The sequence below is a fragment of the Leopardus geoffroyi genome, chromosome A1 (assembly GCF_018350155.1).
Source record: "Leopardus geoffroyi isolate Oge1 chromosome A1, O.geoffroyi_Oge1_pat1.0, whole genome shotgun sequence".
Taxonomy (NCBI): Eukaryota; Metazoa; Chordata; class Mammalia; order Carnivora; family Felidae; genus Leopardus; species Leopardus geoffroyi.
This window is the reverse complement of record NC_059326.1, coordinates 101,897,468-101,912,040: the sequence shown is the minus strand read 5'-3', so window position 1 is coordinate 101,912,040 and position 14,573 is coordinate 101,897,468.

Genomic DNA, 14,573 nt, shown 5'->3' with positions numbered 1-14,573 from the left:
CATCTTAATGAGACATCTTACTGAAACTTATTTAAATGTCTCACGTTTCCAAAATTCATCTTCTTTCTTCAGAGATTTTAATAATTCACGGTCTTTGGTTTCCTGTTGAATATATAAACTGAGCTACACATATTCTGGGACAGTCTTGTTTTTAACTCCTTATTCCAATGAAGAATTCACATGTAGTAACTAAATTTGTTTATTAATATCATTCTTTTTGTTCCCCCAAAGATTTTAAATGTAATTTAAATGTGATTTAAGTTGCATTTCTTTCTTAGAATTTTTTTTTTTAATTTTTTTTTCAACATTTATTCATTTTTGGGACAGAGAGAGACAGAGCATGAATGGGGGAGGGGCAGGGAGAGAGAGAGGGAGACACAGAATCAGAAACAGGCTCCAGGCTCTGAGCCATCAGCCCAGAGCCTGATGCGGGGCTCGAACTCACGGACCGCGAGATCGTGACCTGGCTGAAGTCGGACGCCCAACCGACTGCGCCACCTCGGCGCCCCTCTTTCTTAGAATTTTTAAAACGAATTCAGAAATTAGCATGATTTCGTGAACTAGAATGATTAGATGGAGAGTATAGGGTTTTTGGGATTCTGTAAAAATAACTTTATTTAAAATCCAAAGTCATACTACACAGCACTCATGCCCCAGACAATTGTTTTCTCATTGGTCACTCAAGTTTCAGCCCTTTCCACACCAAAATAACCCGTTAAGTTAAAAAATGGGAGTGCCCCAATCCAGTGAGTGCATTGAAGTCTGCTGATCTTCCACTTCACCAGTACTGAAGTGTTCACCACTGTGAATCATGTGACAAACCAAACCGCTCACTGGTAATAACTGAATTTGAAAACCTTTTTAGAAAAAAAGATTTATTTTCATTGCAACCCAAGAATTGTATACTAAAATCGGGAAACGTGACGAGAGATTATTTGGGACCTCTTGGTTATTCTCATTTCAGTGCCCTGAAAAAGCACGTACGTATGGGGGCACCTGGGTGGCTCAGTTGGTTAAGTGTCCATCTGCAGCTTAGGACATGTCTCACGGTTTGTGGGTTTGAACCCAATGTCAGGCTCTGTGCTGACAGCTCTGAGCCTGGAGCCTGCTTCAGATTCTGAGTCTCCCTCTCTCTCTCTGTCTCTCTCCCACTCTCACTGTCTCTCTATCTCAAAAATAAGCAAACATTGAAAAAAAATTTTTTAAAGAAGCAGGTACATATGAGCACCTTTAATTTGTGTGAGTAAAGATGTCTACCTCATTTGGAGCAAGTCATCTGCTTTTGGATGTTTTTTTAGGTTTTTTTTTTTTTTTTTTTTTTTTTTTTTCTTTATCTGTCCTAAATCATTTAGGCCATTCACAATTTTAAAAAGGTAAAAGGGGGGCGCCTGGGTGGCGCAGTCGGCTAAGCGTCCGACTTCAGCCAGGTCACGATCTCGCGGTCCGTGAGTTCGAGCCCCGCGTCAGGCTCTGGGCTGGTGGCTCGGAGCCTGGAGCCTGTTTCCGATTCTGTGTCTCCCTCTCTCTCTGCCCCTCCCCTGTTCATGCTCTGTCTCTCTCTGTCCCAAAAATAAATAAACGTTGAAAAAAAAAAATTTAAAAAGGTAAAAGGTTTTCAAGACATGTATGTATGTCATTTGAAGTAAAAAAAAAAAAAAATGCCATATCATTAGTTGAATGTGTAGCAATCTTTGACAGGCAAATGCATCAATATAAAGGGAGGGATGATTAGTTCCTTTAAAAAAAAATGTTTATTTTTGAGAGAGAGAGACAGAATCCCAAGCAGGCTCAGCACTGACAGATACAGGGCTTGAACTCACAAACCATGAGATGGTGACCTGAACTGAAACCAAGGGTCAGACCAACTCAGCCACCCATGCGCCCCTGATGTGTAATTTTAAAAACGTGTTTTGTTTTTGAAGTTGCTCACAATCGTGATAAACAGAACTGTAAGATCGTAATAAGAAGGAATCAGGGAGTGTTACCTTGAATTTCTTGTAATGAACCTGCATCCCGGCCAGAACTTTTGCCTTCATTCTTCAGTGTGTAAAATTGTTAAGTATTTCCCCTTTTGAATACATATTTCTGATTGATCGTTGCCCAGGCTTTATGGTGGAAAAACCTCGCTCAGTGTCTCAGATTAAGGAAAGTGTATAGGATTTTTAGTTTTTTCATATCGAATTGGCTCGAGTGTCTTAAATGTTTAACGAGCGTAAAGTCTGAGGTAGAACAGAGCTTTGAGGAATCTCGTAGTGTATGTCCACCGACCGTTAGTGACGGTCCATCATTTGTAGACCAGGGGATCCTCATCACTGGGCTCATCGGGCCATAGGAAACTGCCCGGCCGATAGCATTTCTGTTATCTCTTTTAATAAAAACTTAATTTCCTTTCTTCCTTCTTACGCCGTCAGATGCCAGCCCCTTATTCATTTTCCTGACAGCTGCCGGCCGGCTCGTGAGCACCCAAGACTCGCCGTGCCGATTCCCACGATTTCTTCTTCCCACCTCCCCATCCTCCTCTCCTGGCCAAGCCATGGGAGAATGTGAGTCTGGGGCTGTTCCCTGGCAGGGCCTGCGGAGTTTCCATAAACATATCCCAGCTTGGCACAAAGAAGAAGCTGAGGGAGCAGCCACAGCATGTACGGCCAAAAAGCACTTGTGGAAATCCGAGGAATGTGAACCAAAAGAATCGCCCCGAGTCCCCACACACTTTTCTCCCAGAACACTTAGCACACTGTGTGGCTGGACAAACGGCTCTTTCAGCTGCGTGGGGCTTTCAGCCTGTGGTTTGAAGCCTGACAGGATGTGGCAGTCCTGACTCTGGATAATGTAGTACGATGCAACAAAATGCATCAAATTAGAAAATGGAAACTTTTCTTTCCCCGAACTGTAATTTAGCTGTCACTTGGCTTTAAAGCAGCTGAAAACAATTTTTTGAAAGTGAATGTTTATTTCCTGAAGTTTTGTGAATAATTATAGGCCTATTCTCTCCATGTTCCACATTCCACCGCCTTTCCCATAACTGTCTGAGTGGCGGGTCCCAGCACAGGCATATGGCGGTCCTTTGCCTTAAGAACGCGTGGCCCCTTTGATCTGTGGCTTGTGACGTGCTTTACCTACAACTCTCTCATCAGACTAATACATTCTGTCAGTGTGTGTGTGTGTGTGTGTGTGTGTGTGTGTGTGTTTCCAAGTTCATTTTCTCAGTGCCGTGAGAAAGATCTACAGGGAAAATTGCTGATTTTACATCTGTCTTACCACAGGAAGAGAAGGGCAATATAATGAATTTTTTATGAGCCATGTTGCCTAGTGTTCACTGAGAAACCTTTGCCTTTCTAGGGGAAGCTTTTGACCCCACGTGGTGAGGGGGTTTGTAACCTGATGCTATTGTTAGAATAATTATAGTCTAAGGTTTTCCTGTCAGCACCCAAGTTAGCTCAGTTAAGGTTATATATTTTGAAATTCTTGTGCCTCATCCTCTTAAAATACGTGCTGTGCAAAATTAGGTGGCTGAAGGCCAATGAGTTCGTCATAAAACAGCTTTTATGTCGCCACGAGTAAAGACTTTCATGTATATGTTTGTATCGAGTTTTGCAGAGTCAGGTGATATATACATGTAATGGAATTATTGATGGCACATTTATCGGGATTTCCTGATACAGAATTGAGTATTATTTCTGTTGAATATTAAATTAGTATTTGGAAATGATTATTATAATTGAGAAAATAATTCATACTTCGGCATTGTGTGGCATTTTAGGGAAGTATATTTTACCGGGGTCTTGAATATAATCTGTTTTCACTACCACTTTTCAGGGAAAATGTTGTTACTATTTGAATTTTCCAGAGGGGGCATCTACAATGCAGAGAAATTTTATAGGTCTTAGACTGAACGAGCACATGAGGAGCTTTTCAGGGTGCTTCTCTTCAAATACTAGGTTGGCTTCCCAGCAAACACCTTTAGCATATCACCAAATCTTGCATATGACTCCTCGTGTTGTTTTTATGAAAAAGTGATGGTAGTTTCCTGTGTTTTGTTTCGTTTTGTTTTGTTTTGTTTTGTTTTGTTTTGCTTTGGCATCCCAGGACAGTAAAGATTTGTTGCTCTACCATGTGTTATTTAGGAACATTTTCTACAGCTCCTAATTATTTAAAGATAAATTTGGGTTCAGACTTCCTGTGCTGTAGAGATAGAACTTTTGACAAAGAGAAGGGGTTGGTTTGTATAACTCTGGAAGATTACAGGTACTTAAAATTGGCATAACTGTATACTAGCTTCAGCTGAACACTACCATGTTGACCTGGTGAAGTGAACATGTACGTTTTAGAAAATCACTCTTGGGGGGTACCTGGATGGCTCAGTCAGTTAAGTGTCTGACTCTGGCTTAGGTCATGATCTCGAGGTTCGTGGGTTCGAGCCCCGCGTCGGGCTCTGTGCTGACAGCTCAGAGCCTGGAGCCTGCTTCGGATTCTGTGTCTCCCTTTTCTCTCTGCCTCCCCCCTGCTCACGCTGTCTTTCTCTCTCTCTCTCCAAAATAAATAAACATTAAAAAAAATATAGGAAATCACTGTTGGGAAAAGGCATCCCTAACTTTTATTTCCATAACTGTGAACAGGAGCAGTGTTTTACTTTGACTCATGCGTTTTACTGTTGTATCAGTGAAATTGATCCCGTGGTAATACACTGGCGTCCAAAACATACATGTTGTAGGTGTATAACATATATACATGCACATATATGTGTACACACACACACACACATACACACACGTACATACTTACAGGAAAATCTGTTCTCTGTGCAAGTAAGATACTAGTACACAATTAGGAAAGCAGACTTTTGACCATTGCTCAAGAACACCCGCAAAGGAGTGATGGATGGTGGTTTTTCATCCAAGTTACTCTCATAGGACCTACCACTTACATTTTCAGGGAAGTATCTTTCTATGATGCTTCATTTTATAGTACTCTACTGCTTTGGAGAAAATGCAGTTTGGAGAGTGGAGGGTCGGTTGAGACGTAGATTTTTCTCTTTAGCAGTTATTCACAATACAAGTAGAAGGTGATGAAATCCGATCTACGAGCTGTCTCTCCTCATCAGAACCTGGATGATTTCACACAAATTAGTGTGGGCACCGAGCTGTCATATACTGTCGAACTACTTTGCAGTCAGAGAGTGGGTTGCTCTTGGCCACTCTGGTTTAACACCATAACCGTGCTCCAGCTCACATCTTAGATCCAGACTTCAGACTTGTGTATCTAATTCCTTACGCGATGTCTGTTTAGATATATATTAGAAGTTTTTAATTTAACATGCCCCGAATGGAGCTGCAAACCTTTCCTCTGCTATTGGTTCTACCTGAGGGCTTCCCATTGTTAGTTACGTGGAGCCTGCAGCCTTCCACCTGCTCCAGCCAAAATTCTTGATGTTGATCCTTGTCTCCTTCCTTTTCTCCAACCCCAAGTGTATCTATCAGAGCATTTTCCTTTTTTTTTTTTTTTTTTTAAAGTAGGCTTCATGCCCATTGCAGAGCCCAAATGTGGGCTTAAGCTCGTGACTCTGAGATCAAGACCTGACCTGAGATCAACAGTTGGACGCTTAACCAACTGAGCCACACATTTTCTTGATGCTGCTTTCCAGGATATTCTTAGAATATCTAGACTCTAGACTCTAAACCTACGCTCTAAGTGGCATTCCACTGTCACCAGGGTTCAAGCCATTCCCGTCTCTCAACTTTATAATTACAGTAGCCTGTTCATTTGTCTCCCTGCTTTGATTTTTGCCTCACATAAATAAAGCAGGGTGAATCTTTTAAAATGAAAGTCACACTCTGTATTCCTCTGCTCAGAACCTTGCATTAGCATTGGCTTTCCATTTCACCTGACTAAAACTTCATTTCTTGGCTTAAAATTTCATTTCTTTAATTACCTAACAAACCCACATGGTGATGTACCACCCACCTGGGCACCCATGCACGCACACACCCCTCATCAGTTCTCTCTGCTCTGCCTCTACTCTTCTCCCTCTTGCTGACTCTGCTCTAGCCACATTGGCCTTGGCCTTGACATCTCAGACTTGAGTACGCTTCGGGGGCTTTGCACTGATTGCCATCTCTGCCTAGAACACGCTGACACCCTCCTGTCACGTGTCTTTACCAGAGACCTGACATCTCCTGCCACTGACTCTCTCTGGTACTGTTGACCCTGTTTTTTCTCTTTTCTCCTCCATAGTCTTCTGTTACATCTTGTAATGATTTATTATGTTTATGGCGTCATGTGTGCATCACTGTGCTTCAGAGCGAGCTCCCCAGGAGGGGGAGTCTTGCTGTAAATTGTGCACTGATACGTTCTAAGCATCTAGGGTTATGTCTGCACGTAGTAGGCGCCGAACAAATACTAGTTAAATGAAAGAAGGAATAAAAACAAGCCTGGGTGGCTGAGTCATTTAAGCATCCGACTTCGGCTCAGGTCACGCTCTCACGGTTTGTGGGTTCGGGTCCCGCATCGGGCTCTGTCCTGACAGCGTGGAGCCTGCTTCAGATCCTCTGTCTCCGTCTCTGTCTCCCTCTCCCTTGATCACCCTCTTCCTCTTTCTCTCTCTGTCAAAAATAAGTACACATTAAAAAAAAGTTTGGGCCTGTATTACTTGCAGTTTGGAAATTCCTGGCTAGTACGTTCTGTCACTATTTTGGTGACTATTTTTCACACTCCTCCTTACCCCCTGGCCGACATTAATTGTTCAGTAGATATGTGAATGCTGATTCACAACTACACCTTTTACAGTGTGCCATATGGTGGAGATGTAAATTATGACAGGTCCCTAGTCTTAAAGACGGACAGGCAATTGACAGTCACAAACAAAGCAGAACATGCACTGTACCATGCGGTGCGAAATTTTAATTTCTGTAAGGCTTCAGAGGCAAATGGCATCAGTAATGGTTAGAATAATTCTGCAAGGCTCCCTGAACAGAAAAGGGTTTTAAAGTTGGATCACACGGTACCTTATATAGTTGTTTTTATAAGGCTGTGTCACGTATTATATTTATTTACTTTGTTGTTTCATGCATCTTGAGTTTTTCATAAAAGGAAACTGGCTGGCAAGGGCCTCTAACCAGAAAGGAAGGCTTGTCAACAGATTCCACATTCTGCTAAAGTTACTGACTTCAATAATAAGCTGTGGGGGAGAAGCAGAAGGGTGTATGTGATTTTCATTTGGTACGAAATCAACCAAATCGAAAGTCAGGGATATTGCATGGCAAGGAGTATAGGAACCTTAGGCATATCAAGTGTTCCTTGGAGGGAAGCAGCTTCATCAGGCAAGCACAAAAGCCACATAATCACCATATTCGTGACTTTGAGTTCATCTCCACTGGTATCGATTGGCAAGCACTTTCAAAGGGAAAGTAGTGAATGTCACTCTCAGAGAAAAGCTTAAATATATTAGCTAGTTAATTGAAAGGCTTCAACGCACACCAGGCTTCAGGCAACCCACGAACAAAACTGGTTGAAATGTATCAAAGGTGGAAATAGAAGCGAGTCAAGATCATCCCCCAACGCCTCTGTTTTAGCACTTTTGCCTTTTAAGTATTCCACCCTGTTTGTTGCAACTCTTGTCTAGTGCGTTCGTTTATGAACATTGCTGTAGTTCGCTGTGCTTTAATCATAGAACCATTTGGAGCAAGAAAACGTGCCTCGAGAATAGCTGCCCTGTAGTCTTCATGAGAATGCAACTGTGAGAAATGGCTCGACTCAACCCTGCTGTGTACTGGTGGGAATCACATGCTGCAATTTATGGTTTCCTGGCTAGTTAACCTGAATTTAAGTAGCTGGGTGACTCGGTGACCCACCCGAACCAAATGGCTATAATTTATTGACATCATAAAGATAGAAAGTTAACTATGGACTTGATAGAATGGTGAAGATGCTTCTTGGCCGGGGCATAGAATACATGTCCCTTCATTTATTTATTCACTCAACTAATTTTTATTCAGGCCTTTCTTCTGCAACAAATGATTTGATAAATGGGGATGGGAAAAACATGAGAAAGTTCAAAGAAAGGATGAAGAATTAAACATCCTGTGGCTTAATGTGGGGAGTGTTAATGTTGTCAACAGAAGGCTGACCTAAAGGTACAGTGAATATCCCAGAGAGGAAAGAGGGAGTCTGGATTGGGGCAGGAAATGGAAAAGGCCGGGCTAGGGATGTAGCCCGGAGGGGAGAGGGAAGGAGGCATCAAACATAAATAGGCCATAGTCACGATTGCCAGAGAACAACGTGGAATTCGTTTCTGCAAACTAGTAAGAACAGAAGCCCAGTTCCAGGATCTGGCAGGGACTATGGAGGCAGCAGATAAGGGCTGCTTATTTGAGCAGATCAGCAGCAAAAGGGAAAAAAAATTACAGCATTTATCTAGAGAGGGCAGCTGGGTCAAGAGAACATTTTCTAGGAGAAAAGAGAACTATATGTGTTTGTAGGCACAGGGTAACAGCTGTGGGCCAGGTTGAAGATGCCTGAGAAGGCAGGCAGACGGGCAGAAATTGAGAATTAGGGTCTTAATGGGACCGGAAGGAGAGGACCAGAGTGGCACAGAAAGGGGCTCTGAGCGGGGTGCTGGCTGGCTGAGTCAGTAGAGCATGTGACTTTGATCTCACGGGTTGTGAGTTCAAGCCCCACTTTGGGCGTGGAGCTTACTTTAAAAAATGGATGAGGGGCCCCTTTAAGTTTGCTAAGCATCCAAGTCTTGATTTTGGCTCAGGTTACAATCTCATGGTTCGTGGGATCGAGCCCTGTGTCAGGCTCCGTGCTGGCAGGATGGAGCCTACTTGAGATTCTCTGTCCCTCCGTCACTGCCCCTCCCTTGCTTGCACACACGTTCTCTCTCTCTGTCCCTCAAAAAAATAAAAAATGTAGGGGCGCCTGGGTGGCGCAGTCGGTTAAGCGTCCGACTTCAGCCAGGTCACGATCTCGCGGTCCGTGAGTTCGAGCCCCGCGTCAGGCTCTGGGCTGATGGCTCAGAGCCTGGAGCCTGTTTCAGATTCTGTGTCTCCCTCTCTCTCTGCCCCTCCCCCATTCATGCTCTGTCTCTCTCTGTCCCAAAAATAAATAAACGTTGAAAAAAAAAATTTTAAAAAAATAAAAAAAATAAAAAAAAATAAATAAAATAAAAAATGTAAATTTAAAGATTTTTTATAAAGAGGCTCTGAGCTTCAGGGGAGGAGAGGACTTGTTTCGTAAGATGGAGACAAGGATAGGAAGTGAGAAAGTCCTATCCCTGAGTCTTTGTAACTCAGTGCACCTGCAGATGAAGAGCTGATCTTACCAGGGATAAAAATGCTAAAGGCAGGGATAAAAATGCTAAAGGCAGGGGGATAATAACTCTCTTCTATTTTATTACCACTGTATCATGACCACAAAAGCATCTTCTTAAGCCTCTCCACAATTAAAATATATTTTTTTCTTCCTTAGTTTGATTTCCACTGAAATTCTTTAAAAAAAAATTTTTTTAAATGTTTATTTATTTTGAGACAATGCGAGAGACAGAGTGCAAGCAGGGGGGGCGGGGGGGGGGGCAGACAGAGGGAGACACAGAATCCGAAGCGGGCTCCAGGCTCCGAGCTGTCAGCACAGAGTCCGACATGGGGCTCGAACTCATGAACCCGGGAGATCATGACCTGAGCTGAAGTCGGACGCTTCACCGACTGAGCCGCTCAGGTGCCCCTGATTGCCACTGCATTTCTAGTTCTCATTTTTACCGAAATTTGCTCTCATCAACCGCCTTATTCTTCCTCTTCAGTTTTATCTGTTTGCCCAGCCAGCCGCCTCAGTCTCCCACATGCTGAGTTACCTCTCCCAGAGTCACCTCTCCCTCTCCTATGTTAGTCTGGTTCCCTCTCTTCTAGGAAAGTAGTCATCCTGTCTCTTTAGATAAATATCACTAGAAATTAATGTAGTTTGATCCTCACCTGTGTTGTCATCTTGTCTTGATTTTCAATTTGGTTTGTCCTCGGAGCACAACGTATTGAGGAATTAACAATCGCACTTTCCTTTAGTCATGTTCTGTTTTTCCATTTTCGGATGTAAGTCGTGGCAGCCAGTTGGCTCCAGACTGGGGGCACATGGCCCAGTGGTGAACCAGATGGAATACAGGAAGAAAGTATTATAATGTCCCTCTTTGCTGTCTAAAAATAGCAAGTACATTAATTTTTCCTGATTTCCTAATCACCGCGCTTGTGAAGCGACCCAGACCATCTTACCTAGCTCGTACGTCACACTGTCCTGTGTCACACGTGGTGCACAGATGTTCATTGTAGTTTCTGTGTGCCAGGTTTAAGAAGTTCGTGCGTTCTTCCACCCACTTTGTTGAGAGACCATTCTTCATTAAAAAGGGCAAGCGACTTTAAGAGGTTATGGCCGAAAAACCATGGAGCAGAAGTTGCAATTGTAATGCAGACCCCAGCAAACAACTAGACATTGGCAGAGGTATCACTGTTGCTTTTCAAGTGAGCTCAGCAGCCGCCAATATTCATTTAAGGAAAAATGCCACAAACCAACCGTAAAAAGATCTGACAAGTACTTAGCCAACAAAATTGGAATTATTAAGAAGACGGTTTCAAATATGGTTTTATGCGTATCGTTATTAGAAATGGCTGTAATCTCAAATGTATGTTCTGCCTTTAGATACGAGTTAATGATACTACATCCATATAATTTATGAATAAATAAATATGCATGTATTGCGAGATTTTTCTCAGCATCGCTTTCCTTTTAGGCATCCCACTTCCTTTTGATGTTCATTTATTTTTGAGAGAGTGTGAGTGGGAGAGGGGCAGAGAGCGGTGGAGACACAGAATCCGAGGCAGGCTCCATGCTCCAAGTTGTCAGCACAGAGCCTGATGTGGGGCTTGAACTCATGAACTGTGAGATCATGGCCTGAGCTGAAGTCCGGTGCTTAACCGACTGAGCTACCCAGGCGCCCCGACATCATTTTCCTAATAGGTATATACCGTAACAGTTTGGAAACCTCTGATCTAGTGCAATATTTATCGGAGAACGTAAATAATTTTTCTTATGAAATAACAGAACATTAGGGTCCCTCTAGCATTAAAATGTAGGTTTGAGAATCGAATATTTTAAGAACTTTAAAGGGGCGCCTGGGTGGCGCAGTCGGTTAAGCATCCGGCTTCAGCCAGGTCACGATCTCGCGGTCCGTGAGTTCGAGCCCCGCGTCAGGCTCTGGGCTGATGGCTCAGAGCCTGGAGCCTGTTTCCGATTCTGTGTCTTCCTCTCTCTCTGCCCCCCCCCCCCCCCCCGTTCATGCTCTGTCTCTCTCTGTCCCAAAAATAAATAAACGTTGAAAAAAAAAAAAAGAACTTTAAAAAGTAGACTTATTTCTCCTTAAACTACTGCACAGCGAAATTCAAAAGCAGCCTCTCTATTGACAAAGATTAGTAAAATGCCCCCAGGATGAGGACAGACACTCTGGTGAACTACCACATGGCACAGGCACTGATTTTTAGGTTGGGTTACTGTTCTGTCTGCATATCATAGAATATTCAAGTAGCCACTGCAGAATGTGGGCCTTGATAGAAGGAATGATGAACACTCTTTAGAAATTTAATTTCCCTTCTACCGTGTTTTCTATGTCCTGATTCTAAAGTAGCATTCTTAGGTGCTTCAATAATAGAGATGCCTATCTGTAGCCTCATTTTTCTCTGTGGAACATTGTCAAAAAAAAAAAAAAAAGCCTTCTCAAGGGTCCTGCTGTGCTGGATGACAAACACTCTAATAATTTTTTTCCTCAAAGGGAACAGAGCCCTTACCAAGACCACCAGGCACACTTCATTTTCATTTTCCTGTGAGTTATCATGGGAGCAAAATCACACATGGGATTCCATGGACTACCATTGTTTCGAGTGGACTAATCATATCTCGCCGGCTTCTGTAAACTCTCTTTTTCCTTCCAAGATTTTAAAAGCTGTATGCAGGGTCCCTTGTGTAGATACCATTATAGTTTAAAATTAAAGTGAACCAGTTTTGTATTTTATTAGCGTTTTGTTTAGAAATGGAGACACTTGGGGCACCTGGGTGGCGCAGTCGGTTGAGCGTCTGACTTCAGCCAGGTCACGATCTCGCGGTCTGTGAGTTCAAGCCCCGCGTCGGGCTCTGGGCTGATGGCTCAGAGCCTGGAGCCTGTTTCCGATTCTGTGTCTCCCTCTCTCTCTGCCCCTCCCCCGTTCATGCTCTGTCTCTCTCTGTCCCAAAAATAAATAAACGTTGAAAAAAAAAATTAAAAAAAAAAAAAAAAAAAAAAAAAGAAATGGAGACACTAGATCCATGAATCATTGGCTTGTTCTCATCTGCAGGGTCATGAATACTATACAATTGAAAAGACTATTATAATTTTTTTAGTTACAAAAATAATGTTTAACAGAGAAAATATTTATGGAAACGACTGCCTAGATTTACATAGTTCCTTTCTGAAAGTTTTCAGGATACTTTAGAGATGTGTTAATTCTCACATTTCTTCCGGGAGTGGATAATGAACAGATGGAGAAAATTGAAGCAATGAAGTCACATGGCCCTTCCAAGCTTCCTTAGTAAGTGATGAAGAAGCAGAGAATATAATCAAGAATCACCTTGTGGCAGGGTTCCACTAGACCAAAAAACTTCCTAAGCAATAGAGAGTGTTTAAAATAATGATATTTTAATAATTCTTCACCTAATAAAACTAGTGTCAGCTGGCTTATGTACTGTCAAACCATCATTGTATGGATCACATGATTTTTAAAAACAGACATCTTCTGAAGTATTAATGTGATGTTATCTCTGAATGATGACTCTGAGGCATATCCTATTAGCATAAAAATTTAGTTAAACAAATAAAATAAACCTCATGAGGCAATCTAGACTTTTACATTCGACAGTTGGCCTCGCAGGAGAGCTCGAAGAATGCCCTCTCTGCCCAAGAGATCCGGGCTTTACTTATCAAAAGTTGACCGTAAGTTGAAGAGCTAAAAGAACCAGTCTGAGTCCCAGAGGCCCATCATAAGCGTAGGTCCATCTGCAAGAGTGGAAGAAGGTGGGGGAAGGATTGCAAAATATCTCCTGAGGTACACAAGTCCATCGGTGGTAAGACTAGAAAGGAAAGAGACTCTACAGAGGAATCCCCCACATCTTGTAACTGGGAAGTAAGATAGGGTGTTACTTGCAACAGATCTGACAGCTGGTGGCTTGGCTGTGCGACACAGACATATCTGTGGAAAACTGTCAGTGCTCAGATTTCAGGTCCTGTTGATAAGAAATTGGTAATCCCACCCTCAAAATAGTTAGAGCCAGTGGTGGACTGAATCAGACTAAAGCAGCAGTGAAGTCCAGACCCAATAAGCTTGCCCAGCCCACCTCCAGTAGACTGACCAAGAAAGGAGCCTGCACCTTCTGAAAGTAAATATGACTTGTTTTAGATTCTTGTGTTTTCTTGTATATAATGTCTGGCATATCTTTAAAGGTTGCAAGATGCACAACAAGGTAGGAAAATGGCATCAATGGTCAAGAGATGAAATAGTCAATAGAAACGGGTCCAGAGATGGACCAAATGTTGGAATCATCAGAGTGGCTTTAAAACATATATGATATAAAATGATAAAAGGCATAGTAGAAATGGTGCACAACATCCACAAAGAAATGGGAGATGCTGGCAGAAATACGAAAACTGTTTTTAAAATCAAACTAAAAAGAAATGCTGGAAAAGAAAAGTGTAACATCAGGAAGAATTCATTAGATACACTTGAGACCAGATTACACACAGTAGAGGAAGATTCCAATAAACTTGAAATAGTCAATAGAGAATACCTAAATTCGTAAAACAGTAAAAAAGAAAAGCAAAGACCATCTGCAATCTGTGGGAAAATAACAAATCGTTCAAGGAGGAGAGGAAGAGGAAAATGGGATGGAAGTATTATTTGATGAAATAATAGTTAAGAACTTTGTAAAATTGATGAAAGATACAAACCACTTAGCAAATTTAAGCAGGAAAAATACAAAGAAAACCACATTGCAGTCAGTTACTAAAAAAATAAGTAAATAAAAAGCAGTGCTTAAAAGTTGCCACAGGAAAAAAGACATGTGTGTAATTGAACATCAGTAGAGAGGATGGTTAAGTTCTCAACAGAAATAGTTGAAGCCATAAGACAAAGGAAAGACCTCTTAAAAGAGCTGAATGAACACAATAGACCTGTCAGTCTAGCATTTTGTATCTTGCAAAAATATCCTTCAAAAAAGGAAGACAACATATATATTTTCAAGTGGGAAAAAGCTGAAATAATTTATCTCTAGGGGGCCTTCAATACTGAAATGCAGCAAGAAATTCTTAAGGCTGAAGCAAATAATAATAAATGGAACTCAAGACCTTTTTTTTTAATCCTTTTATGTTATACTTGTGTGTATTTCTTTCTTTAAAAGACCCAAGTGTTTAATGCAAAAATAATAACAATGTTTTGTGAGGTTTTTAACATATATTAAAATCAGAAAAAGTGATGGGGTGAGAGGTACATGGAATACTACTATACAATTTTTAT